General features: G+C 35.1%; 1 protein-coding gene across 5 annotated transcripts in view; it reads left to right on the forward strand.

Annotated features, from left to right (window-relative positions):
- LOC101893749 (protein sprint) overlaps positions 1-25,146 on the forward strand; it is a 452,096-nt gene that overhangs the window by 410,934 nt on the left and 16,016 nt on the right. The gene's annotated exons all lie outside the window — the stretch shown is intronic.

A 25,146-nucleotide genomic window follows, 5' to 3' on the forward strand; every position in this document is an offset into this window, starting at 1 on the left:
AAATTGTAAAATAAGTATCTTATTTTGATAAAAATTATTTCTAATTTTTTTAAACAAAATTTAGAGAAAACATAAAAAGAAAACTCGTCCATTAAAAATTTGTTCTAACAAATCTAAATACGAAATAAGAAGAGTCCGATCTACGTTTAAAAATTGTTTCTCAAACTTTCAAAATACCGAGATATGAGAAAATGGAGTCAAAGGTAGATTTGTACTGGTCATTTTATCCAAAAAGAAAAAGAGAGGAGAGAGAAGAGAGAAGAGGACAATGAAAAATAAAAATACAACAGTTTTGGTTGAAAATTATGGCTGCTTTCTTTAAAATATCGAAAATAGCCACATTAGATATAAATCTTAATGAAAATACTTATAGTCCCCATTTGCGATATTTTGAAGAATGCAACCATAATTTTTAACCAAATCCGTTGTATTTTCATTTTTCCTTGTCTCAGGAGATATAAACCCTCTCTATATATCCTAGACCACATAGTGGTCAGGGTGTTGTCTTTGTACATTTGTTTGTACCATGGTGAAGGAAGCGAGATACACCCATAGTTAATTTTGAGGATCTTCATAGAATCACTTTCTGAGTCGATTTATGCATGCCAGTCCGTCTGTCCATGTATTCTTATTAACAAAATGCAGGTCGCAATTATTATCCGATGAAGATGAAAATTTTCAAACAATATTAATTTGGCCCAAAGACGAACACTATTGGAATTGGTGATAATCGGATCAGATTTAGATATAGCTCCCATATATCTTCAAACGATTTCGGGTTAATTGTGCACCAAATCGCCAATATAAGTCCAAATGTACAAAGTACATCAAATTTGGTGAAAATCGATTCAGATATAGCTATAGCTTTCATATATATGTTTCATCCGATTTGGTGTTTAAGTCCCTCACATTCGTAATATCACTCCACAACAATGATATTTGGTACCAGATATCTTATAGGGCTCGGAAATGAATTTGCCAAAATTTCAGTTCAGATTTGGATATAGCTCCTAAATATATCTTCAACCGATTTCGGGTTAATTGTGCACCAAATGGCCAATATCTGTCCAAAAGTCCTAAATTTTGGGACATCCGACCGATTTGTTATTTAAGTCCCTCACACTCGTAATATGCATTTGACAACAATAATATTTGATGCCAGATATCTTATAGAGATACATTTGCCAAATTTTATCGAGATCGGCCCAGATTTGGATATCGCTCCCACATATATCCTTATTGCGATTTCAGGTTTATTTTACAAATAATGACTAATATCAGCCTAAATGGAGTGAATTTCGGGACTTACGTTTGCAATTTGTGGAAATCGTCTCCGATATATATCTTTTTTAATATAATCCTTCTCGAAGTGATATCATGCACTCTATAGCAATGTTATTTGATATAAAATAATAAAATGTCCCCGTCAAAGAAAAATCGGTTATTATAGTAAAATCTTTTACATTCTTTACAGGTCTGGAACAGACAATTAATTTTAATCTGCTTGAAATTTTAAATTTAATTTAATTGTGACAACTGGGGCGTATACATTATGTCATTAATAATACGCCAATTAGATGACTTAGCTAGGTTAATCAAGTCTCTACTCTCAATGTTTAGAATTCCTCAAATTTTTGTTTTCCCCAAACAAATATTCTACATCTTTATTTACATGATTACCCATCCCAAACATTACACATCCTTCCTACCCATCCCACGTTCCGTGTTCTTCGAATTGCCCATTTCCATTGATTTTCTGTGTAAGCTTTCAAATTTCTCTTCTTTAGATTCTTATTCTTGATTGCTTCTCTCCATCGATAGTCGAATAGCTTCCTGAATGTCATCAATTTTTTCAGCATTTGCTTTTTCCAATAACTGAACTGTATCGAAGAGTTTTTGACGCTGACGAAAATTATTCACGTCGATTGCATCGACATCAGCCAATTGAGCTCTGACAATTCGATTTAAACGTTCATGTCGTGGAGTGATGGTAGCCATCGGCTTTGGGAGATTTTTCATTTTCTCACCTACTTCTTTCTTTAGGTTTTCCAAAACTTTTAGATTTTCTCCATCTAATTTGTAGATTTCATCTATGCGAGACTTAAGTTCGCTATGAAGCCTTTGAGCCTTGGTTGTTTTGAAAGACGATGCGGATTTGGAAATGGACATGTTTTATTTTACAAAAAATGAAAAAAAAAACAAATTTATTATATCTATTTGAAATATATTTCAATGAATGATGTTGGAAAGAAATAAAGCAACAGTAGTAAAATAACATATCTTTGGCAACTATTACTCTCCGAGTTAATCCCAAGGCCTTTAAAAGGTCGGCCAAGAAGACCACTCTTCACCACCGTTTAACAATACACTTAAGGCTAGTATAAACATATTGTTAGGAGTCGTATGTAAAGCTACATACTTTGAGGAGCTTCACACAATTTGTTAACTAAAAGTATAGTATATATCAGGGCTTTGTTTCGCAGACATTAACATCGAGAGAGTTACTCTCCAAGCAGTTCTAGAGTCCGAGCAGTTCTGGTGGTGAATTTAGTGATCGATGGTGATTGTATGCATGGTGTGGTGAATTGCCCATGGGCGAAAGTCATGTTTTCTATTTTTATCTCTATTTTCCACCAAGCCTGAATCAAGGCCTCACCAATATTTAATTATTTCAATAACCCATCAGCTTCAGATAATGTGTTCCTTTGTTTGTTTTAACCCACCACCACTATCTTTCAATATTTCTCTATCTTGCAACCCCACACATACGCATTTATCTCCGCATAAACGTCCATCGTTTTTTCTGGCTGCTGTTAAACACAAATAAAAAAGTTCCCCCCACCCGCTATGACAAAATATCCAACATGACTGACTATCGTATATTAATGACCCTCAGATTCCTTCAAATGCTGAAGGACTCTTCTCCTTATTGCCCTTCATCGACGAGCATTGTGTTTGTTTTATTAAATGGTATTTAGCCAAGAGTCATTAAAACGAGATGCTGATCATGACGGCAACGACGACGATGATGTCTGCGTGCCAATAAATGAAGCAAATTCCATGTTCCGGTCGGAGGTCAATGGAAAAACAAAATACCCAAACATAGTTGGGAAAAATACACAGGGGATTGTGGGGGGCTGGGGTGGCTGAAATCAAAAAGTATTTAATTACGATTCGAAAATTTTTTCGCTTTAATTAAAAATCAATCATTTGTTTGTTAAACAAGCAATGGAAACCTTAAAAGCGGAATGGGAAATTAACCATGACAGACAGATAGCTTCCATTCGCATGGGAGGAATCTTCAATGTGGCGCCAATTGTTCGATGATGATTAAAAGCAGATTCCTCAAGACCCAGCTAAGCTGGGAGGCAATGGCTTGTGGTTGGTTGAATGCAAAAATCAATGTTGTATGGACAATTAAATGTTGGAAGACAATTACAACAACAACAGCAATAACCATAGTGATTATCGTTTAGGAAAGTTGGGCTGGGAAAACAGTTATCCAGTTACCCTTGTTGACTAGCGGCTGGCTGGCCGACAGACTGGTCCGGTAATTGAGGTTGTAGTCGTTTACGCTGCTGCTTCAATAATTAAGTCCGGCCAGTAGGAGCAGCACATGTTTAATGTTAAACATTGGACCATCCGTCATCCATCATTGAAATGTGGTTTCGTCTACAACAAAACAAAACGAAAAAAACAACAACAACTGTTAACACCACAACATATCCTTATTATCCTGCAACAGCAAGTATAAGGTATAACAAGTCAACGGTCATTGCCAAGAGGGGGAATGGACATTTTTTTTTTCAATTTGTTTATCATTAAATATTGAAAAGATAGCATGGCTAGCTTCGTTGATATCCTGTTAAAGGGAAGTTTACATCGTAAATCACAGTCCTTTTTCCAATCATTGGTATTTTTTTCGTTGTGGTCTCTATTGTTGATGTTGTTGCTGCTGCTGCAAATATTATTTGCAATGGCAGTTTGATGAGCGAGTATTTACCACAAAATGTAATTAGCAGCAGCTGTTGGCTGTACCGCAATCCACATTTGGTAATATCGAGGACCATCAATGGCAACCATATGGCCGAGTATGTGGTCATTAGTTAAACTCAAGTTTTTATGCAGTAACAGTTTTTGGGGAGATATGGAGATTATTTAATTTTCTGTTAATTCGAAAGTATGCAAAAAAAATAGCTAGATATAATATTCAACAGTCCACTAATAAATTCAGAATCTCATATCTATCCCTTCACCCAATACCAAATTTAGTACCATTCAGTACTTTTTGTACAATTAGAGCACACATTTCCAAAACCTCATGTTTCAAGTCCAGATACTAACAGAGACCTGAATATTAAATTTCAGAATGTTATCTCTTTCCTTTAGCCCAATATCAAATTAAGTACCATTTGGTACTTTATGTGCAAATCCGCCAAACCGCCCAATCTCAAGCACAGTAATATAAATACCAAATTTCAGAATCTTATCATCATCCAATAACAAATATAGTGCCATTCAATACTCTTCGTATAATTCTAGCACACATTTCCGAAACATATGTCCAGGGTACACATGAACAGTGTGTAACAGTAACCCTTATACCAAATTTCAGTTTTCAAGCACTAACTGTGCACCCAATACCAAATATAGTACTATTTGTGATTTTCGTGCGCACGTAGTACACATTTCCTCTTTATCGCAAACCTACCACCTACCAGGGACACCTATACAAAATTTCAAAATGCCAGCTTCATCCGTTCGCCCTAAAACAAACTATTCTAAATTTAGTACTATTTAGTACACTTCTCACACTTAGTACGCATTTCCAAAATCGCCTTCATATATATAACTTATTTTCCATTATAGATTCTCATTCCAAATTTCAATTGTTTAGCTTTATTCGTTCACATGGCACCAAATGGTATCAATTTAGAAGTTTAGTACCATTTTAGAACTTTTCGTAACTTTAAATTTCGAATTTCCAAATATCCTTTGGAGTATCTATCCCGTTCTCCATCAGTAACTCCCATTCCATAATATTAAATTCTTTGTGCATATTATTATTGAGTATTATACCCATTGAGTACGAACTTCCTGAAGAACCTGCTAATTTGGCCTTTTATCGGTATCATAAAGGAAAAATTGGTTATCGTAATAAAACTAACATTTTCCAGATTCTATATAATGTAATATGCACTCAATATTATGTGTCCCTGTTATGTCAAAGTTTTAGCCTAAAACTTAAAATTCTTCATTGCATTATTCTCCCATTCTGGCTCTGCGCCTTTTTTTGTATATTTTTCTATATTTTCCCCTTTGCTCCCAATCAAGGTCCACTCTGGTTATTTTAATAATTTTTTAATTTAACCTATCAACATCGAAATGTTACTTGTTGATTTGTAAAAAAAAACAAACAATTAACTGCCTAACTCACCATACCCCCTAAGCTGCCAGATCAAACTCCTTGTCTATTTTTTTACAACTCCAATTATATCTCTCTCTTTATTGGCATTTTAAAATAACAAACGTTTTTATATCGTTCACTTTTATTACTGCAACTGGGACCGGCGGAGAACATTAAACAGTATTGTAACTGATTTTATGAACCATGAAAAGGCACTGGGATGGAGGGAGAATAAATATGCGTTTTGATTGCTGTCCCTTTTTAACGGTTTTCGAAAATGAGTACAGAATGAATATCTCGCCTTTATGGACCCAGCAATAAACACAGCCATATGATTTTATTACAACGACTCGCTAACTGCCAAAGGGGGTTTGGGAGGGTGGTTGAGAGTTAACATTCTACATTTAGGCCCCCTTTAAAGGAGACCTCATCTTTGGTGAGAGATGACAAAAATGCTCCATTTGCCAAATGATGTTTGACATTTATGACAGCAAAAATAGTAGGTGGTAGCCCTTTCGAGAGTGCTTTAAGGCTGGACGCATTGTCAATCAACCTTTTTTCCAATGCACGTCAGTTACAACGTGTGTCTATTAGTTCAATTGAATGGGATTTCAATTTATGATTTTTAGTCCGACGACGTCACCGTCGATGATGATGATAATGGCGATGAGTTGTGAGATGTGTCATTGTTGATAAATATTTCATTAGAAAAATTTTTTTGAATAAAACCACAACATAAATTTACAACAAATGGCCATTGGTGACCAGGCGGAGAGGTAGAAAGTGTCAAACACACTGTCCTACCCCCGCACCCTTACGGCACATGGACAATATTTATGGCGGACATTATGTTAAACACTCATCCTGCCATAATAAAAACATATTATTAACAGCTTTGGTCACAAACAAACAAACAAACTGACTGTCTGTCGGTCTCCTCCACATATTCTGTCATCTATCCATCCATCCGGTCGTCATCAACATTGTATCCTTTCTCTCGAATAGGCTTTCATGGCAAAAATCAACAAAGGATGCGTTGTATATGCAGCTTATCAACATCAAATGCTCATTGTTGTTGTTGTTGTTGCTGTTGTTGGACAATGGGATATTAAATATTTTCCAGTCGCTGGTGCATCATCTGCAGGCTGTAATGTCCTTTTTTGTGTTGCTTTCATTCTTAACCAGGAGGATCTACAAAAAGTCCTGACATCATGGTGATGGTTTTCCTTACTTTTTCATCATTTTTTCCTGTCGTTCCATTCCAACCTCCACAGCCTCTACCTCTATCAAATGTTATCTTTTCATGTGATATATGTATTCTGGATTGTCCATGTCTGAATTGCGCTCCTGCAAACAATTTATAGGCCTCCTACCACCACAAGGTGTGCAAGCAATTCAAATGTCATTTGTGTTCTCGTGTCTGCCGTTGTTCGTTCCTCTTCGCTGGGCAAACATTTGCTTTTACTTATTGTTAATGTATATTTTTGTGGTTTATACTTGCGTTAACGGTTGGCTTTTTTTCTGGCTTGTGTTATCGCGTTCAATGTATTGCATGAGCCTCACACCACCCAGTGTCCTGACCATTTATTATTATTTGTATCTAACACCAGAAACCAATGTTTGAAATGTTTAATCGTTTGAAACGATTTTCAATTTATTCAATCCAAAAATGGGAGAAAAAACATAAGTCATACATTCATATGCAAATATATTTTGCAATCATTTTATTGTTCTATCAAAAACATTGCCATATTACAAACCAAAAGAATTGTTCGTATGATGAATGTGTTTCGCATGGATTAGAGACTTTAAAGCAAACAAAAATATATAAAACTATTAAAAATGCAATGGTATTTGAATATACCATTGCAAGTTTTTTTATACATATATAGAAATAATAAAAACTAAAAAATCTACCACAATTTTTATACTAAACGTAATAAAGTGTTGAATTTTTAGTTACTCCTCTCCTTATTATTCAATTGATGAGATTAATGGAATGTTGTCGGTTTTAAAATGTCTATGAGTAAAAGATGTTGCATAGTTTAAGGATGATAAGAACAGACTTAACCACACTGTCACCCAGTCTGTTAACTGACGGGGCTTGGCAACCCGTCATTTCTCTGGGATCAGACCATCTCTCGATAATCGTCTCCCAAAGCAGATCGCCTCATCTCATAACCTCTGAACGCCGCACTTTCCTTAACCGTGGAACTGTCCAACCCTACAGATATTCGGGTAGCAGAAAGGATTTTTCGAAACATCACAAAACTGCAGCCTCTATTTGTCGAATAGCCGAAATTAAACCACATTTAACAGAGGACGTGGGACTAGAAAATGACCCTACTGATCCCAGAATAAGTGAATTGGCACAGGAGTATAAGATAAATAAATGTGGTTAGACCATCTGAAGTACTACAGCATTGGAACCGAACTGTGGGTAGCTGTTATATAGCTCTCGAGCCCTGGGAAAAGTTTTATTGGACCTCAGTCACTTTTAACGACTGATCCGAAGAGGTACGGGATATTTTAAAGGACAATTTGTCCAGCATCCCAAAGCGAAGAGTACTACGTCGTATCAGCTCTCCTCCCGCTTCGTTCCCGAAGTCTGGAAACTGGACCAGATAGTCCCGCTTTTGAAACCAGGCGTGGAGGCGAAGGTGAATCATACAGGTCAATTTCTCTTCTGTCGTCAAAGACTCTTGAGTCTTTACTCCTCCCCAGCTATCCAGATGCTAACCATCAACACGGGCTCCATCCATAACACAGTATCACGTTGTTGGTAGTCCTTGATCTATAAAAGGCGTCAACCAAACCACACTGTTTGAGGTTGAAGAGAGAACTACCCTCCGGCCAAGTTTGAAATGTTGCATAATCAACTATATGTGTGTCGTATGTGGAATTCCGGAACAATTAGTCTAAACCCCGTAGAGTGAAACAGAAGTCCCACAAAGTAGGGTGATATCTCCGGAACTGTTTAACATCTACCTTTGCGGAATTCCTCCCTTACAGACTTTGGATAATCATGGCGTCGGGCTCTGAGTTTGAAGTAGGAAACTTCGATGCGAGGAATAAGATAATATCCGCCACTTAATCAACTGCCATACTCTTTACCACATGGTCTGCGGAGATGAGAACACAACTGAATCTGCACGTAAAGGGAAATTTAATTCCGACCAAGAATTACCCAGGATCCAATGGTTCACATTCAGCCCATGTTGAAGTCGTCCGCGCATTAATAGATATCTGCGAAAAATGAAAAGTAGGAACATGGATCTTTATGCGCAAGCTGGCAGCACTTTGGGTACGGCAAGGAGACCCAGTTGACCCCTTATAGGTCGGTATGTGGTCAGTATGGTCTCCGCATATTAGTGCTACGCGGGGGAAGAACATCCAGTCCTGCCAGAATGCTCCCCTTAGAACTGCGACAGGGCGATTCCTCATAAAACCAACGGACCATCACATGAGGGAGGCGAATGTCCTCCTCGTACGTCAGCACAATCATTTGGCTTCGTTACAGAGAGCCTCTAGATCAAAAGGCCTGAGTGGCATTCATACTGATTCAGTCACGGATGCCATCATCAATTATAGGATAAATTCCGTCCTCGGAGACCCTCTACTTTTTTACTTCAACTACAAACAGTAAACAGGTTCAACATTTTCATTATTTTTCCGTTATTATAAGTTCATTGTAAAGTTGAGTGAACCTTAGTAAAAGTTGGTAAAACACCAATCGATGACTGCCAAAGGCGAACCAAATGCAAATGTAACCCCGTTTTCGATAGCAAATATGGTGCATATTTTTAGGCTCTTAAATGAATTATCAAAGTTCAATATTATTTAATGCTATTCCATTATATGATATATTTAAACAAACACAATATTAAAGTTCACTAAAAATAAATACGAATTTAACAAACATATCGGTATATTCCCACTGGCTATTATAAACAATGTCTGTTCAAAACTAACCACAAAAATAAACGGTAAAAACACAATTTGTTTATTTTGATCTAATTTATTTCCACAAAATACATGCACATACACACACACCCATACCCACACTCTCTCACAGACATAGACAAAAATAATAGTCATTAGCACAAACATTTGCAAATGAAGTTTATTTTATAAACGTCAATTTCCGTTCGCCTATGCAGCAGGCGAGCGGGCCAGACTTGACGTAGTTCGTTTCGTTTGTTCAAATACAAAACAGAAAAAAACCCCACATTTCCGAAATTATTAACATCAAACATCCATTCGCTTTAGTTGGCAGACATTTCCATTCATTCATGCGCCATTCAAAATGATGTTGCAAAAATCGCCTCCAGAGTTGATTTAAAATTATGACGTAGCCCCATTTGCAGCAGACTACAATGCAATGGCATAGCAACCCACATCGTTCGTGGAAAGGCCAGAGTCGTCGTATCAAATATTCAATCTTTAAAGCGCTCAACATGACAGTTACTGTCATAACAATTATGTTGCATCGACGAGAATATGCCACAGCTACCTCAATGGCCGCTTACCCAGTGTTGGGGGCGGCATTCAGAAGCGGTTAGCGCTGCTTGGTTGATTGCCTTTGCATCGACATACATCGGCATTTGTTTGAAGCTCGAAGCAAAAAAAAAAAGTTCATTTGAAAATGGATTTTTTGTGAAGTTTAGTTGTCAGAACGCCAAAGGCTATTTACTAAGCAGGAACGAGACTGAACCGTTCAACCCCCTCCCCCCTTTACATTTCTCTTCCGATGAATGAGTTTTCCAAAGAGGGTTTCAAGTTATTTTTCATACATTCTAGTTTTAAGTTTTTCTTTTTTGAGGAAATATCAACAACCATCTTTTATTGGCCCACACATAAGAAGCGTTGTGTTTTTATTTCACATAGCAGCTTTTACTCTACACTACAGGAAGAGGAACTAAAGTTGGTTTCTGAATTTTCTTCAAAAGTTACAAACAAAAATGTACAAGAAGTGCATACTAATGCTTCTTTGTGAGCGAGAAAAAGTAGAACACTCTGTACGGGTCATTAGACTTTGTATGATGTGTGGGAGAGCGAGTGTGTTGGTGTGTGTGGAGAGTATGCATCTGTCAGCCAAAATGTTTTCTTTTAACCATTGTTGCGAATTGCTTTCAGACCCAAGTACGTCTCCTTCGACACTTGAATGTGGTCGGCTTTAATGTATTCCTGTTTTACCTGTTTTTCCCCAAATCCTGTGTAAATGGAAATGGGAAATGAATGAATGCTCGGTTTTTGTTGATGTTGCTGTTGTTGCTGTTCTTAAAACATATTTGCCTAAAAGGTGTTGCATGCTTTTAGGATGATTGGAAAAATCTTAATATTGCTTATAGTTTCTCGGTTGGAAACTATTCATTTCCAAGATTTTTTACGGAATGTGGATTTTAGTTGTAAGTTTTTGCGAACAACGTCTACTTTACACGTCCTGTTAAAGTCAAATCTAAAGTATGATTTCCACCTTTTATTTGGCATTTTATGGTATACTCTTAGGCCTTGGAATATAGCATTAAGAATATTGCTGTTTTGTATGTCATACTTATTATGTGGTATAAAATATTTCTAAAACTCATTTAAAAATGGTTGGGACCTCAAAAAAGTATCTGAAAAATTGCTGAATTTAAATTTGAGTCCAGTTAGAATGTCCAAGGTCTGCGGCCGAAATGTTTGCGTGCCCAAGGCTTTAATACACTCTTCATAATATTTTCGCAATAATATTAGGCATTTATTCTGATGCCAGGATTCGATCATTTTTTTTTTTTGTCTACAAACTGCTGGACAACGAATGTTTTCTCATCGGAGAAAACCAAATTCGGCCAACTTTCGGCCAAACGAAGCAACTCTTTAGCTCTTTGGAGTCTATTTTCTTTCTGTTGCGGTGTATGTTCTTGCACATTTTTGAATTTCAATGGCTTAAGCCCGAGCTCATTTTTCAATATTTGCGAAATGGAATATTGCGATATGTTCATCTCACGAGCAATTTTTCGGCCAATGCGACACGCTTCATTACTTTTAGAACCATTTCTGCTGATGTTACTATTTTCTTTCGTCCACTTCCTTGACGTCGGGCTACGCTACCAATATCACGACAAAAGGTTTATTCAAATTTAAATGCAGGAGTGCGCTAACGATAGCCACTTGTTGTTTTCCAGCCAAATATAAATAAATCACACTATCACGCTTGAATTCCATCACGAATAACTTTTTTTCTGAAAAATTCTCACCAACGCTTGTAAAGAGCTGCCACTGGAATAATTTCAGCTGTCGGGCGAGGGGCTTAGAAATGACAGCAGTTGCAGTTTTTTCATCTCACCCTGTATATTCTATACAATACTAAATAATATGCCTATACAATGTTTATATTATATTTATTTTAATAAATATATTAATTGACGTGTGTCTTCAATAAAATAATCTTTGAAGCTCCTTAAAGTATGTTGGAAAAATGATTTACATATGACTCTAGCATAACATGTAATCAGACCTTAAGTCAGATACGCATATTCGAAATGGAGTTATCTTCTTAATTCTGCAATAACTCTCACTTTAAACACCCAAAACCATTTTTAAAACATAAACGAAACGCTATGCTATACAAAATATAGATTGTACATTGCTGTGTATGAATGTATAATCAATCGTTTTCTGTTATATAACAAATTATTTGAAGCGCCTTATAATATGTCAAATAAATGCTTAACAGAAACGTGGAAAAAGTAGCTTTACATATGACTCCAACATTATGTGTACACTAGTCTTAAGAAAATCTAAGCTTAGTTTGTAATTTTAAGTTCGCAACCAATAATTCTTTATTTATTCCAGAAATTCGAGAGAAAATAATGCCAGAAAAGTAACAAATAATATTTAAAAAGAAAACAACAAATTTCAAAAAGCTTTTTTCCATTCTTACATTAAAATGTTAATTTCTTTATCAAACCGCAATGCTTTAAAGATTTTTGTGGAATACTTTAAGGCTGTTCGCTTAGCATTTCTTGTAATGACTTTATAAGACCGCCACACATTTTAAGTTGAAAAGTTATTTCAACAAATTCGAAGGTAATTAATGAACCTCACCAAAAAATACTCAAGTTCATATCGTCCATCAACATCATTTAGCACCCATCATTGCAGAGCAGCCAACCTCTAGACATCCTCTTAGGGATTACTCTAATAGGCTTATCGTCTTAACAACAACAACGGCAGCAACTACATACTGTGCTACCACAGAACCCAAAAACAACCAAGAATTAATACCCACGAAACCATGGAAAAATTGTATGTGGTTTCCACTCTCATTACGGCCAACCAGACAATGAATTTCCAAATAAACTGAACCAAAATAAAAGAGAAAATCATTCGCAAGTCTAAAAGCCAGAATGAAAGTAATGAACTTTTTAATATACTTCCATGAAGAAGTGTTCTTCCTAGTATGTATGATGAAAAAAAATCAATTAAGAAATATTATTAAATCCTGAAAGTATGCAATACATAATATGTACAATTTTTCCCAATTTTTGGTATTTATATTGAGCGATTTAGAACATATTTTTATGTGTTCCTCACAATTTGTAAGTTTTAAAAATAAGGCTTTAGTATATAAACTAAATACGATACAATTTTACAATATAATCTTATATTATATTTATACCAAACTTATAGTAAGTTTACAATATACCGAATTTGCTAAACCGAGTAGGTTCATGTTTCCAATTTCTTATATAAATATACCATAAACATATACACTTATAAGCCACTCTTAAGGGTTTATTTATAATTTGAAAATTGGTTAGAGAACCTAAGAGTATACTATAAAAATGTGGAAAGTTTATTTACGCTAAGTGTCGGCGGCAAGCTGTTCTTGAAATAATGAAGACAGTAAACGAACTGCTCAGGAAAAAAAATAATCTCAACTTTAGTCTAATTTCTAATTTTAACAATTGCCCCACATTTTTATATGAATAGGTTGCTGCTTCAAATAATGTGACGTATAGACTAGGCTTTAGATTTCAATTATATTATAAATTCCCATTTTATCTGATATTATTCAATTTTAAATTGCCCAAAAATATGCTAATTATAATTGCGCAAAATATGTAATGCCATTCACATCCATGAACATTTCAAATGTTTTCCATCCTTATTCTTCAACTTGTTTCTCTTTGCACCAAAAAAAAAGAAAACTGAAATAAAATTAAATCTTTCAAATGCCCTTTGGATATGAAGTCTATGATTTGGCAAAACTTTTCATATTCACATCATAAAAGATTTAACAAGTGATCCCAAGTATAGCAGTACATAAATATGGCTGGTCTGAGAATCGGACATTAAGCGGAGCAGTTATGCAAATTTTTAATACGCACATACAGCACACACAAACATATTTACAAACATTTATAATGCATGAGTGAATAACTTGATGTTTGGTATTTGTATTTACGGTACAATTGTTTCGAATCAGAATTGTAAAGTTTCGTCAATAACAAGAAGAGCTCAGAACAGTAAAGTCTTGCGTTGATGACCATCACTCAAAAGCAATTGATTTTATTATACAGTTGAAGGCTCGATTATAAATTATGTCCTATGTAAACTGAATTTTCCATTATTTATATTTCAAATGTTCATAGCATACTTTAAGGAGTTTCCAACAATTTTAAACTTGAAAATACGATATGTAAACTATGTATATAGTATACACTATACATTACTTATTCAATACTTTAAGTATATTTATATTAATTTATACCTTATTATGAAGCATTTCTTTCTAGATTAAAATACAGTCTAAAAATATGCTATAAAATACTACAGTTAATTGTACAAAAAGTCACTTTAAATATGGCTTTAACATCGTGCGTAATCTAGCCTTAACTAGAACTGTTTCTGAAGATCCAAATCAAATACTACGTAGTTAAAAGACTTACTTGAAGATTGTTACACAAAACAGTTTTTAACGATAACACACTTTGTTATAGGCAACACCCCTACTTTTTCCATAAACTACTTAATAATACCCCTTTTTCTAAATCCCAATATTCATTACTGAGAGGCCCTACTGTACATATATGTGTATGGGTATATTTCAAATTTCCAAATTCCATTAACGTTTCCGATTTCCGTTTGTATATTGTCGCAGTGCAAACTGAAAAACTTCAACAAATGTTGAATTTCAAATATCCAAGACCACTTCAAACTACCACATGACTTGTTAGCATTCAATACACGATTTGAGAAAATATGCAAAATTGATGTTATTGAATATGTAGTGCGAATGTTTGTCAAAAATACCCCACAGCCAGTGAAACAGCAATGAAAAGCTGCTCAACACCACCCCCACTCCCGCCATGTCGAGCAATCAAACGAAATGAACGCTGTGGCTCATTGACGAATTGATGTCCTTGATGCTAAAAGGAAATGGGATCACAAGAAGTACATATTGATAGAACAAGTGGGGAAAGAGTACTTCACCACACAATTCATGATGGAAAAAACCACTGAAGTAGTTTTTAAGGTCATTTTTTGCGGGGGAGGGAATTTCAATAAAAAAAAAACTGTCAACTCTAGAAAATTATCCTTTTCATGTGTTTGAATATGCAATGAGAGGATATGTTGAACAAGTGCTTGCGGTTGTTGAACAATTTCAATATAAGGTTCAAATTTGTGTTAAACTTGTAAATTGTTTTATAAAATAATTGTATATTTTTGGGGGTACAAAGAGTAACTAGAGATTTGAGTGGAAACTAGTAAAAAAGATTTATGTTGCGTAATTCGGTGAAAAGATGAAATTTTTGAATATTTGTCAAAAGTACATGGTTATGCTAACGTACGGGAAGGACTTTCAGCCTCATATACATGGTCCACTGGTTTCATGAGGAGGTAGCTTGTCGCATTTTTCAAGGCAGCATTCTGGCAGGTTTGGATATTCAGTCATTTGGCTACATAGGGTATATATCATTTGATACGACCAAACGTGCCTCATCGAAATAACGGTTTTAGACCCTAGGTCTCTTTGGACCAAATCCGTTTCAGGACATTTGGAGTCGATCAAGTGAGGTTCGTCCGTCTGTCTGTTGGCTGGTACGCCCGATATTTTTAGAAGGGAGTATCAGATTTAGCGTAAACTTGGTACATCGTAATAGTATTACCAAACATAGATGAGTTCGGAGATGGATAATATCGATTTACTGCTTCTGGTACCTCCCCCAAAAAAAGGTCAAAATTATCAAAAATATTTTACTGCACAGAAAGAGAAAGAATAATCCGATTTTCTGCTCCAGCATTGCAAATCCTAATATTTGCATCAGTGCTAGGTCAAGTGCGAAAATGGACAATATCGGTCCTCTCCATCAAGTACTTACCCCACAAAGGGTCAAAATTTTGAATATCCATGAAGCTCATAAAACGCAAAATTAACATGCAATTCCATTCAGACTTGGCAAATCTAAATATTTCAGTCAACACAAGATCTGTTATAAATATGGTAGAGATCGAACCATTCCTTCTGGTAAATCCACCACTTAGGGTTCAAGATTTGAAAAACAAAACGCTCAAATCCAACTCTCTTCAAATTTCACACACACATTTTTGCTAAAACATGATATGTTGTGAAGATGATATATATCAGCGAACCCCTTCTGGTATCTCACCTACAAATGGTAACATTTTTCAATAATTTTATATGTTATAACGTGCAGAACATTCCGTTCAACTTGCTATATATAAATATTTCTCTCAACCAGAATCCTGAAATGAATATGGAATTTATGATTGCGCATAAAACTGGATATAATTCTTTGATTTTCTTGTAATTTTGCCCATACCAATATTTTTATCGGTATTAAATGAAGTATGAAAATGGAATATTTCGGTCGACTATAACTGGTACCTCACGCATATTTTAACATTTTCTAAAAATTAGTGAAGGAAGTAACCAATATAGTCCAAACCTGGCAAGTCGCAATATTAATATCATATTTATTTAGATGCGATACGAAATAGACAATAGTCTCCTGCAAAAATTCAATATTTTAAGTTCAACTGTTTCGTCTGGTCATTCATTATTGAAGCAATGAAGCAATGTTTTCATAACCGTTATAAGTTCCAAAACTAAAATATGGTTTAGTATCTGAAAATATATCAAAATGTTTAAAACTTAATATTTTATTCATTTTCATACTAAATTCCAACCTTAACAAACTATTTGCCACTTAAAAAAATAATTAAATTACATCCCTTTGATTTCAAAATCAAAGACTCTTCAATTCTCATCAATTCTCTGTAACAACAAACATAAACAAACTTGCTGTCTGTCATTCGAGTTTGGTGTGAGATTGCATAGATTCCAAAGCATGCTTTTAGGCTGACATTCTGTATTCATTTATACGCCTCTCGAGTGTTTTCGCATGAATGCATTGTCGTTCGTATTTTTTTTTTGGCGCGCGCGTTTTATTCCAAGCGATTACACCATTAAACCTCAACTCTTTTTTGTCGGTTTTGCTGTTGTCTGTCAGACAACACGTTTTGCAAGCAAACCAAATTTGAAGCCAAGGGCAAAAACAGCGGATGTGTACAAAATTTTCAAAAAAGTAGACTTTATTTGTACGGGCTCAAGGCTCTAAGCTAAATTTCCTTGCAGAACTTATTAAATTTAAATTCTATGTAATTTTCCTGAATTATACAAACTCGATGGGGAGTGAGTGTAAATTGCCTTGGGCTTTTCGAGAAAAAATGTATGCTGATTGGTCTGCTGATAAGATTTGCGGAAATGTATGTGGTTTTTTGTGTTGTGGGGTATTCTGGTGATAGGAATCCAATCACGAGGGAGGTTTAAGTATAACTGCAAAATCATACTTACCAAATAAAATACAAATTGTAGTCACTACAGTAAACAGTAAAAATTGAGAGTCCATCTAAGCATATGAGTTTGTCGGTACTCATACGCCAACGTTGGGCAATTTTCAATAATAGTTATCTGGTAAGAAATTTAATAAAACATTCCTCTCCGTCTGACTGTCAAAGTGCATTTAAATCTTGTTTTATGACTTTATCTACACAACTACAGGCTTTCGAGGCTCAACATACAACCAGCCAACCAAACTATGAACATAAAATTCTAAAGGTTTTCCCAAGTTTTCTTTTTCACCAACCACCAACCATAAAAATGCGACTCAATCAAAAGACTTAAAAGAAAGCAGCAAAGTCCACAAAAAAAGGAAATTGCAAAATTTCAATAGCTTCTTTTATGCAATTCTTGTTGGCCATCGTTTTCCAGGGTTTGAGGGTAGCAATAAATTTTCCATGTAGCCATTGCAAAATTTAGGGCCATGCACAGAAGGCATTTTCTGCAAAATTGATGTTGGACCCTATCAAGTGCCATAATAATATTGACTCTGTCAATAACAATTTCAAATATATAGCAAATACTTGGTTAAATTGCATTTGCTTATTGTTTGGACCGGTCCGGAAGTTTATGATGATTATTTTGACCAATCTACTTACTAAAGACCATGGCCAATGCCATTGTACAAACGGAGGTAAATTACACATTATCGAACAAAACTCATTAAATTGTATAAATTATACGATCGCTTGCGAACGATAAGCAGAATATACAATAAACGTTAAATTAATTACCAAGGATGTAGAGATGCATGCATAGCATCCGGTACACATACATGCATGCTATAGTGACACATGGTAGGAGCATTCTGTGCATGCATACACACATATATATGAATGGGAGAAGAGTTCTTTTGAAATAAATGCTGCATGAAAAGAGATAAGACAAATGCTGATGCTGTATTGGTGAAGGTATTGTGTAAACGGGGATCCAACAACGACAGGCGAGTGGTGTATATGTGTATGGGACATGGCAGAAAAGGTGTATATATTTGAACCGCACATAACCGAGTTGGAGAGTAATTTTATTCTTAGATTTGGCCATTGGACGGATATGGTCAAAAACAATTATTTTGAGTTTTCTCACTGAGTGCATAAAATCTCTCATATGTGCAACATATTCATTTTCCTTCCCCCCTTTGATATATATACAAATTAATATTACATGAATATGTTTGCTTGTTTGTTTGTTGATAAACATTATTGTTTCCGTTTGTGCCTGCAGCCACACCAGATCAACGATTAACAAAAATTTTGAAACAAAACAGAACACAAAATGATGCCATTAATTTTCGTATTAATGCCCCTCGGAGGCATTGAACATAAATTCGCAGGGTCATAAAGAGTATTGGAAGGATTCCAAGGTTAGCTATTTTCGCTAGTCCAAAAAAAATGTTTTTTACATTGAAATGTAAACACGAATTGGAATAAATGGTTGGTCCAAGTTTTCAACAAAGTCGAGGTTAGACATTTTTAGCAAAATCTTAGAGAATTTGGTTGGAATTTGCAAAAATCTATTCAAACCATTTCGAACGATAATCAATAGTACTTTGAAATGTGTGTAACCAAACTCTAAATAAATTCTGTACTATGCCTCAAACCTTTAAGAGTACTTGAACAAAATATGTCCCTTGACCAACTTGAAAATATGTCACAGAAATGAAAGTTAGTTGAAAATATATCCATAATGCGACGCTTAGCCAAGGCGTAACTTAACGGTGAAGCTGTGCTTATAATCACGCGATACTCAGAGATCCATATTGAAGCCATTTCATAGAAGCCTTTTCTGCACATCGTGTTGGAGTCATAGGTAAAGTGAGTTTATTTACGTTTATAGTTTTTTATTGGTAGCATAGCTTTAGGCGCTGCGGGTAATTTTTAAACTTTAAAGAAACGCATACTATTTAAACTATATATTTTTAAAACGCTAAAGGTAAATGTGGAAAAAGTAAATTTACCTATGACTCAAACATAATGTGTAATCTCACCTTAACTAAATAATCTATAACTTGGCAGTAGGGGTTCTCGGTCGACGAAAAATCACCCTTTCATAAATTGTTTGTAAAGGTAACCCTTTGAAGGTTACTTTAAAATTTTCAGAATAGAGTAACGTTTTCTACCCGTCCCAGGATGATCTGGCGATCTTCTAATTGGTAGTCAGGTATACCCTGCACTCAGCCTCCATTAATTGCTGCTTAACAACTTGCGTGTAGAGAACAAGTCACATACTATGTACACTTGGTAAAAAAACAAAAACTGCAACAAAGTCAAAAGCCATAATTTTTACATTTTTTTTAATTTTATTGAATGTCGGAAATAGCATCAAATTTTAGAATAAGTTTAGATTTGTTCAAATTGGTCACCTTTGGCACGAATTATGGACTTCAAACGGCCAATGAAACCGTCACACTCTGCCTTGCTTTCCAAAATACTACAGACACAATAGTCCAACGGATTGGTATGTGCGCTGGAAATGAAGCGAGGAACCTCATTTTGTAACCATTCATGGGTGGGGCGTGTTTAGTGTGATGGTGCTGAGTCCTGTTGGAATGTCCAAAGTCTGCGGCCAAAATGTTTGCGTGGCCAATGCCTCAATACACCCTCCAGAATATATTTCTCGATAATATTCGGCATTTTTTTTTTTTTTTTTTTGATGCCACGGTCGATTAATAAGAGCGGAAAGCGACCGTCGTCTGTTATGGTGGCCAACACCATCACCAATACCGGCGTTTGAGTTCTAGTGGCCAACCGAAGGTGCACATTTTCAGCTGACCTCTTTGGCAAGTAAACACCCTCATTTTGTTTGCTTACAAACTGCTGGACAACGAAAGTTTCTTCATTGGAGAAACCCAAATTCGGCAGTTCACCACTTTCGGCTCTTTTGAGTCTATTTTCTTTCTGTTGGGGTGTAAGTTCTTGCACTTTTTGGAATTGCAATGGTTTATCCCGAGCTAATTTTTCAATATTTGCTGAGTGGAATATTGCGATAAGTTCAGCTCACGAGCCATTTTTCTGCCACGGCTACCCGGGTTTTGATCAAGTCGCTTCATTACTTTTCGAACCATTCCTGCTGATGTTGCTGTTTTCTTCCGTCAACTTCCTTGACGTCAGGCTACGCTACAAGTATCAGGGTAACGAGTGATGGTATGAGACACAAAAGATTTATTCACACTTAAATGCTGGAGTACTCTAACGATAGCCACTTGTGGTTTTCCAGCCAAATATAAAGAAAGCACACTATCACGCATGAATTCCATCACGAATACCTTTTTTTCTGGAAAATTCTCACCAAAATGCTTTTGTACGCTTCTAAACAATATAATGAGCTGTCACTGGAATAATTTAACAGCTGTCGGACGAGTTTTTTTCATCTCACCCTGTATACTTGGTATAATCCTTTAATAATAAGGTATTCAAGGTACAAAGTTCTCCAAAATTATTATAATACATAATATATAACTTCCATGGGAATCTTCTTTTTTTACCTCCCGCCAATCACTTACATTAAGAAAGCTCAAATATTCATATGCATTGTCTTTTAAATCCAATAATATTGCCAATACTTGATCTTATTACAAATAATGTTCCATTCCTTATCCCTAACAACTCCATAAAGGTCATGATGATTAGATTATGGTAACGAGTACATTATACACGAAGAACGAAGAAAAAAAGGAGCAGAAGCTCACACATACTCAATAACAGCGTAATATGGCTGATACACATACATTTACATTCTCTATTTAAGTCCGACATGCAGACATGACAACATGCTGACGGTCGTTTTGCCGGCAAATGGTTGGTACGTGTAAAATTGGCTTGTTTATGGGGACACAAGTATATCCTTTTGCTATTTCGTTTCTTTTTTTTTGGCAACTTCATAAAATGCAATCTATTGGAATGTGATTTTATTAGAAAGAAATCTGCCAGGCAAGGAAAAAGAAGCAAGAAGAGCGGAGCTAACAAATCATCAGGAAATAAACTGAGAAATCTGTGGAAAAATCGTCTCGACTTTTTTCTCGTTCTGCTTTATGATAGCCGTCCATTTTTGATTTAATTTCCTTTAACGGAATTCGGTTTGTTAAATTTATCTTTTCGCCCAGACATGCATATTTTTTCTTGCTTTTCGGATTCTTTGCAATTTTTTGGTTTATTTTGAAAGAACAAGAATATGAGACAAAGTGAACGGATATGCAATTTGGTGTAAACAATGGAAATGTGGGAATGGTATGTAATACCTTAAATGGGATGAAGAAATATTAAAATTGACTAAAGTATCTTTAATTTTGAGTTACAAAACATTTCATTTTTTATTGAAGATGGTTTATGTTAAATTTTAAATTTTATAATAAATAAATTTTATTTTTCCATTTAAAATGATTCTTAATTTTAAGGTTCCTAACTACGCCCAAGAAGTATACACTCCATATTTTGACTTCATTAAAGAGGGGTGGAGAATGTCTAAGTAAATTAAACTTCATCCGACAATAATTCAAACCATTTAATTTACTTTGAACCAAACTACTTCTTTATTAATTTCACTCTTCCTTCTCTCTCTCACACATACGCACACACTCTGTAAGCGGTGTTCTTAAATCCTTATAAATTTCAATAGTTTATGGCTTTTAATTTTAGATCTCTCATTCCTTTCGGCCAGCCGCAATAAATATTCACACTAAGTCTCATTGTATGTGAGGATGGATGAATGTATGCACTTGGCTCGATAATATGTCACAAGAGTGGTATTCTCGAAATGTCCCTGGACGTGGCTTAACTTTAAGGAAATATTTTTAATAGCCCAAAGCATTAGCTTTTCCAATATCGAATCTGCAAGAGATTACTACTCTAACAAGTTTTCGTGCTACGCCACTGGCAATACCGAACAAATTGCAATAATGTTGCAATTTATGGTTGTTTACAAATTTATCGAAACCGTTTGAAGACACTTGGTGCAACACTTGTGCAGTAGTGCAGTTCGGCCGAAAAACCTGGCAAAGAGGCACACACTTTCGAACATACGTCCATGGGTATAAAGATTTCCCAGCATATTTAGATCAGTGCATTTAAAGTGTCCTGAACAATTTCTAGATTCAGAATGAATTGGATTTAACGTGTAGAATATGTGGTGTTTTATAAGTATCAGAACTAAAATTTCGAAAGATGTTTTCTGATAAGATTATAGATATTTAATTTAATTCTAGTTTTCCTAAAACTATATAATTATTGTTTATTTCTAATTTTTTTGTACAAAAAATAAAATTTATTAGTCTACAGCAGACTTTAAAAAATACTCAATAATGCATTGCATACGTTTAGGCAATCATTTTAAATAGAAATATTTTTTTTTACATTTTCAGCATCGACAGGTGTTTCCTATAGAATTTAAATTTACATTTTCGTATTTTCTTCTTAAGGTTTTATTTTTCTTTAAACCTTATTAAAGGAATGAAATAATAATTAAATAAATAATAATTAAGAAATAATAATTTAAAGTTTGATTTTAAAAGAAGAATTAATTTTTAGAAAATGTTGAAATGTGCGTGAAGTGCCAGATATAGTCGACCGGAGTATTCCATTCTCATACTTCATCTAATACAGATACAAATATTGATATGTGCAAAATTTGAAGGATAAATTCCGATAAATTACATATTCATATCAGATTTCTGGTTAGGAGAAATATTTAGATGTAGGAAGTTGTAAAGAATCGCCGAATTATTTTGCAAGTTATGACAGATATAAATAATGGTTAGCAAAAATGTTTGTATGTGGGAAATTTAAGGAGATGGATGGAGGGATTTGGATGCTTATTTCGCTTTCTTTGAGCCTTTTGGTTATTTAAAATTTTAACCCTTTGTGGGGGAGGTAGCAGAAGGAATGGTCCGATATCTACCATCTATATAACCGATCTTGTGTTGATGAAAATAATGAAATGTGCCAAGTCTGAATGAAATCGGATGTTAATTTCGTGTTTTATGAGCTTCATGTATATTCAAAATTTTGAATTTGTGGGGGAGGTATCAGAAGGAGTGAATCGATATATTCCATCTTTACACCGGACCTTGGATTAGTAAAAAATATTGTGACGTGCGTGATTTGAAGTTGATCGGATTTTATAAATGTTATAATTATTCAAAATTGATGCTGTGGACCGATATTGTCAATTGTCAAACCTGACCTACCACTGAGGCAAATATAAGGATATGCAAAGTTGGAGCAAAAACGGATTATCCATTCTTTTTCTGTGCAGTAAAATATTTTATATATTTTTTACTCCAGAAGGGGTGGACCGATATTGCCCATCTCTGAACTCGATCTAAGTTTGACAATAATATTACGATGTACCAAGTTGGGATCAAATCGGATACTCCGAGAGTTATCGTGCGCACTAGCCAGCCAGACAGACGGACGGACGGACATCGCTAGATCGACTCCAAATGTCCTTAAACGGATTTGGTCCAAAGAGGCCTAGGGTCTGAAACCGTTTTTTTTAAATGGGGCACGTTTTGGCCGTATCAAATGAAATAGGTACAAAAATTCTGGATTATGTTCAAAAGTATGATGTCAAAATACTAAAGATAATTGTGGAAATCTGTAGTATTACCATACATTTAGACGGAGGAAGAAATTGTGAAATATATATTGTGAAAAGTCTCTTTATATGTAACTTTAGTACAGACCCCTGACAAACGCTTCGAGCGAGTGGGAGCACTCCTGTGAGTTGAAAAAAACGAGAAAACTCTATTTTTCGCTTTCGCTGGAATAAGGGCGAATATGCTTTGCTAGTTTTAGAGTAGGATTCAAATTTGTTTGAGCATTATTTTGGTTTTCTCAACACATAGCCAATCTGTACCTATTAAGCATATAATAGTGATGTTGCTTTTGTTATTATTGTAAAAATTCAGGACTGAAATAATTTAAAGCTCAAGTCTACATCTCAACAATAATACATGATCTATAAATTTATCCAAAAATTTAGAATGTGCAACACTACTTTCTCAAACTCTTCGTCATCTTCAACTGAAAAAGGACTTCATTATTTCCCACCTCTCAACAGACACACACACACAAACGCTTTGTTCAAAAATATGGCAAAATTAAATGTAGCGTTAACAATTCGCTCATAAATTTATCACCCATTCCGCTTTTAAATCATTAAATTATTTAATGTCCATCTTGGTACACCTCCCCTCTCCTCCACACCACTCACCACAACCTCACACATACACAACATTGACACAACAATGGAAAAGGTCTTAGCTTTTGTTATTTCGCTTTTTTCCGGTCGAGACTTTTTCCCCAGATGCGTGTCTTCCTCTCCACGAAAAGATGAGCAGAACAAAGATTTGTTCGAAACGAATGAGGGGCAGCTAGCTGTTCGTAACTCTCCCTTGGAACCTTAACAAAAGAGAAAGCGTAAAAACTCGTAACGAAATTAAAGTTAAAAATCGTCTGTCGGTTGTTAAAGTAACGACAGCTACTTGACTATACTTAGCTGCTGCAGTTTGCCTATCATCATAGACATGGTCGGCAGATCCTTATTCCATCCATGGCCATGGCAATGCCTTCGCCGTTTATGCAAACGAAAATAAGCATTAAAAAGTTTACAGACAATGTGAATAAAAGAAATTTGGTAAAATGTTAGCGAAAGAGAATCTTATTTGAGTTATAAGTTATTTATTGGAGGAAGAAATCGCCTTTTTATACTCAAGGACCTGTTAAAATCTTACCTTCCCCCTATGGTCGTTGTTTTTATGGCACATTGTAGTAGCGTTTTGTTGAGAAGGTCAAACAAATTTCTTGGTGTTGTAATTATTGAACTTCAATCG

This window comes from Musca domestica, unplaced genomic scaffold (genome assembly GCF_030504385.1).
Source record: "Musca domestica strain aabys unplaced genomic scaffold, Musca_domestica.polishedcontigs.V.1.1 22, whole genome shotgun sequence".
NCBI classification, from domain to species: Eukaryota; Metazoa; Arthropoda; class Insecta; order Diptera; family Muscidae; genus Musca; species Musca domestica.